Genomic DNA, 5,615 nt, shown 5'->3' with positions numbered 1-5,615 from the left:
TGCAGTATTACTTTAGTGCCTTGTTGCAAACAGGATGCATGTTTTGGAATATTTTTATTTTGTACAGGCTTCCTTCTTTTCACTCTGTCATTTAGGTTAGTATTGTGGAGTACCTACAATGTTGTTAATTCATCCTCGGTTTTCTCCTATCACAGCCATTAAACACAGCCATTAACAGCTATTAACTATTTTAAAGTCACCATTGGCCTCATGGTGAAATCCTTGAACGGTTTCCTTCCTCTACGTCAACTGAGTTAGCAAGGACGCCTGTATCTTTGTTTGTGACTAGGTGTATTGATAGACCATCCAAAGTGTAGTTATTAACTTCATCATGTTCAAATGGATATTCAATGACTGCTTTTAAAAAATGTGTACCCATCTACCAATAGGTGTCCTTCTTTGCGAGGCATTGGAAAACCTCCCTGGTCTTAGTGGTTGAATCTGTGTTTGAAATTCACTGCTCGTTAAGCACATTTTTACTCCTGAACTTATTTAGGCTTGCCATGACAAAGGGGTTGAATACTTATTGACTCAAGACATTTAATCTTTTCACATTAATTAATTTGTAAAAATTTTGAAAAACATAATTCCACTTTGTCATTATGGGGTAACTTCCTTGGTGATGCCTCAGCTTTGTTCAAAACACTTTTCTTCTTCTCATTCCAAACGATGAGAGCGATAGGGAGAGGAATAAAAAGAGGGAGGTCATGGAAAAACTGCAATTAAACCGAGCGGAGACGAAAACATCCTTGTCATTGAAGGCTAACACTGCATTCTATTCTCCCTTGAGGACATCGCTGGAGGAACACAAGGTCACCACGAAACCTCATAGAATGTCATCTGTCCTCCCTTTCCCTTTCCTCACCACCGTATTTATCCAGCTCACAGTTTCCTGGCGGTTCTGAGGGAACACGGGGTGTGTTTTTTTGTCCAGGTGCAGCACAATAGTCCTAGAAGCCAAAGTGACCTGGGCAATGTAACTCGGGCCGTAGCTGTGTTATCATTGTTGTGGTTGTTAATGTTATGACACTTTTGCTATCTTAATGTTGCTGTAGCTGTCTGTTACTGGCTTTATCCTATTTCATTTGTGTTCTTGGCTCTTTCTCAATTCATCTTTCCTTGATTCCTAGCATTCTCTCTCCACGCCTTCTGCTCAAAAGACATTGAAGAAGTACATCAGAGGGGAAGGACCTTGAAACTTCCAATACGTTTGAGAGGGAGGTGAGTAGACGTGGAGACCGGAGGCGAAGAATCCTGGACAAATACGGATTGAGACTGAATGGGAGTCCCATGCAGAATATGGTCACCCTGACCTTCCCTATACCCCTCTGGACTACCACTTCCTCCTCTTCCTGTCTCCGTCTGTGAAGGCTTCCTAGATTAAACCACTTCAAACACAGCCTTTGTTCAGAGTCACTTCCAAACAGAATATCACTCTGTTCTTCCTTCTGCTTTTCTGGGCCTGATACTTTGGGCACCATAGCTAGTTGCTACATTGGAGTGTTTTGGCAGGAACTTGAGGGCGTAATCTGCTGTTGTTACTTGGTTTCCAAGAGTTGAGTGTCTGATAGCCCACATAGCAGCAGTAACTGACGACATGTACGTGTTAATCTATCAAATGTAGCAGCCTGGTCCAAGCAGGCTCCCCCTACTAGGAACTTTGGATCAACTTCCTAAAATGAAATCAAAACAGACACAGAGACATCATTTGAGGGAGAATGACGAAAAGTAAGGAGTTACAAGAAAATACACTATGCGTATTAATGGGCACACTCGCACGTACACACCCGCCGCACGCGCTCCCCCCACCACACACACACACACACACACACACACACACACACACACACACACACACACACACACACACACACACACACACACACACACACACACACACACACACACACACACACACACACACACACAGTCCATCTACTGAACTGAACTTCCCCATCCAACAGTCTATTCTACTGACCTCAAGATGGCGCCATCTTCCCGGCATTTGTCACACTCGCTCCACAAACCAAGAGTCAACAGAAAAGTGATTCAAACTGGACGTTCTGTCCATTCAGAGAAACAATCAACAAATCAAGCAATTTTTTTCTCCACTCTGACAAGGCACCTTACAGTTGCTTTTCCCAACTTTTTCACAAAGAACTCAGTGAAAGGCACGTTCCATCCCTTCACTCTCATGGGAGCTGTGAGCTTGAAACGGTGCTTTACTCTAAACTCTGAATGCGCAAGTCTGGCAGGCATGTGGTGTAAGACACACACACACACACACACACACACACACACACACACACACACACACACACACACACACACACTGGGGTCATGTTGCAGCTGGTCATTATGTCCACTTACAATCATCCTTTTTTCTCTAGAGGAAAAATAATATTCCACCTCTGACATTCCCCCCTGAAGAAGACACAGGTCCTCTGACATTCCCCCCTGAAGAAGACACAGGTCCTCTGACATTCCCCCCTGAAGAAGACACAGGTCCTCTGACATTCCCCCCTGAAGAAGACACAGGTCTTCTGACATTCCCCCCTGAAGAAGACACAGGTCCTCTGACATTCCCCCCTGAAGAAGACACAGGTCCTCTGACATTCCCCCCTGAAGAAGACACAGGTCATCTGACATTCCCCCCTGAAGAAGACACAGGTCCTCTGACATTCCCCCCTGAAGAAGACACAGGTCCTCTGACATTCCCCCCTGAAGAAGACACAGGTCCTCTGACATTCCCCCCTGAAGAAGACACAGGTCCTCTGACATTCCCCCCTGAAGAAGACACAGGTCCTCTGAATTCCCCCCTGAAGAAGACACAGGTCCTCTGACATTCCCCTCTGAAGAAGACACAGGTCCTCTGACATTCCCCTCTGAAGAAGACACAGGTCCTCTGACATTCCCCTCTGAAGAAGACACAGGTCCTCTGACATTCCCCCCTGAAGAAGACACAGGTTGATTTTTGGGAAGACCAGGTGACTGTTGGTCTTATTTAGGTTTCAGAAGGGACCGTACTTACGGATACATGTTGTATTACAGGGCATCAAGCCCCTATTATTAACATCAAAGGAAGTGGCTCGACCCATTTCATCCTTCTGCCTGCTTAACACCTGATTCTAATGTCAGACAGTTGGAATGTTGGATGCTAAGTTTGTTTAAACACATCCTGTAGAACTGCATCCCAGACCAGCATACTGACCTGCACTGCATATATTGCTAGAATTCACATGACAATGAGAACCTTGTGTTGTTTTTGCAGCCATACTAGTTTGCACTGATATAAAGCAATGGACATCGTGGGACAAAGAAGTGGTAGTAGTGGTAGTAGTAGTGATAGTAGTGGTAGTGGTAGTAGTGTGTTGGTCATTACTGAGACGTGGTTAAGAAAGAGTGTTTTGAATACTGATGTTAACCTTTCTGGTTATAACCTTTTTCGGCAAGACAGATCTTCCAAAGGTGGGGGAGTGGCAATCTTTACCAAGGATCACCTTCAGTGCTCGGTTGTCTCTACCAAGTCTGTCCCCAAACAATTTGATTTGCTGGTTTTAAGCATTAAACTTTCAAATAGCTCTTTGTTGACTGTTCCTGGGTGCTATCGTCCTCCATCAGCACCGGCCTGTACCCTACCTGCCCTAAGCTCTCTCCTGGTCCCTTACACTAAGTCTGAATTTGTCCTGCTAGGTTACCTAGACTGGACCTACTTAAACCACCTGTCCAAGTCCTAAAGCAATGGGGCTAAATCTTTCTCAGATTATTACCAATCCCACAAGGTATGACTTCAAACACCAAGAAAAGGCTACTCTCCTCGATGTTATCCTCACAAATAATTCTGATAGGTATCAGTCTGGTGTTTTCTGTAATGACCTTAGTGATCACTGTATTACAGCCTGTGTTCGCAATGGCTGCTCAGTAAAATGACCTGTCCTGATTTGTCATAGATGCTTGCTAAAAAACTTTAAAGAGCAAGCATTCCTTCATGACCTGGCCTCTGTAAATTGGTAGAGAATCAGCTTGATCCCCTCTGTCGAAGACGCTTGGACCTTCTTTTTTGATATTTTCAGTGATATTGTTAACAAACATGCCCCCATAAAGAAAATTAGAATTAAAAACAGCCCTTGGTTCGACCGTGATCTTGCAGAGTTACTCCACCTCAAGAATTGCGTTTGGCGAAAGACTCGGCACACGCAAACTCAGGCTGACTAGCTCTCATTCAGGCAAATGAGAAATAAGTGCACTCAGGCTATCCGGAAGGCCAAAGTTAGTTACTTTAAGGAGCAGTTCTCTCTCTGTGGGTCTAACCTCAAGAAGTTTAGGAAAACGTTTAAAGACCTGGAGAATAAACCCTCCTACTCACAGCTGCCCATGTCCCTTAATGTTGATGATGCGGTTGTTACTGACAAGAAGCACATGGCAGAGCTTTTTAATCACCACTTCATTAAGTCAGGATTCCTATTTGACTCCTTGTCCAACATTTCCTCATCTCCCACCCCTTCTAAAGCGACTATCCCCGATGCTCCTCCCTCTTTTTCCCCTGCCCCGCTACAAAGTTTCTCCCTGCAGGTGGTCACTGAGTTCGAGGTGCTAAAGAAGCTCCTTAAACTTGACCTCAAAAAAACATCTGCCCCTATAATCGCCAAGCCTATATCTGACCATTTTAACCTGTCTCTCCTCTCTGGGGAGGTTCCCATTGCTTGGAAGGCAGCCACGGTTCATCCTTTATTTAAAGGGGGAGGTCAAGCTGATCGTAATTGTTATAGGCCTATTTCTATTTTGCCCTGTTTATCAAAAGTGTTGGAAAAACTTGTCAATAAATTAACTGACTGGCTTTCTTGATGTCTATAGAATTCTCTCTGGTATGAAATCTGGTTTCCGCTCAGGTTATGGACGAGTCACTGCAACCTTAAAGGTCCTCAATGATGTCACCATTACCCTTGATTCTAAGCAATGTTGTTCTGCTATTTTTATTGACTTGGCCAAAGCTTTTGATACGGTAGACCATTCCATTTTTGTGGGCCGGCTAAGGAGTATTGGTGTCTCTGAGGGGTCTTTGGCCTGGTTTGCTAACTACCTCTCTCAAAGAGTGCCATGTATAAAGTCAGAACATCTGCTGTCTCAGCCATTGCCTGTCACCAAGGGTGTACCCAAAGGCTCGATCCTAGGCCCCACGCTCTTCTCAACAACATAACACAGGCAGTAGGAAGCTCTCTCATCCATTTATATGCGGATTAAGCAGTCTTATACTCAGCTGGCCCCTCCTCGGATTGTGTGTTAAACACTCTACAACAAAGCTTTCTTGGTGTCCAACAAGCTGTCTCTGCCCTTAACCTTGTTCTGAACACCTCTAAAACAAAGAATGCCCTTCTCCCCACAGGTGTGATTAATACTTATGAGGGTTTAGAGCTTGAGGTAGTCACCTTACACAAGTACTTGGGAGTATGGCTAGACAGTACACTGTCCTTCTCTCAGCACATATCAAAGCTGCAGGCTAAAGTTAAATCTAGACTTGGATTCCTCTATTGTAATCGCTCCTCTTTCATCCCAGCTTCCAAACTAATCCTGATTCAGATGACCGTACTACCGATGCTAGATTGCGGAGACATAAT

Source organism: Salmo trutta, chromosome 16 (assembly GCF_901001165.1).
Source record: "Salmo trutta chromosome 16, fSalTru1.1, whole genome shotgun sequence".
Taxonomy (NCBI): Eukaryota; Metazoa; Chordata; class Actinopteri; order Salmoniformes; family Salmonidae; genus Salmo; species Salmo trutta.
Note: the sequence above shows the minus strand (reverse complement) of the source record.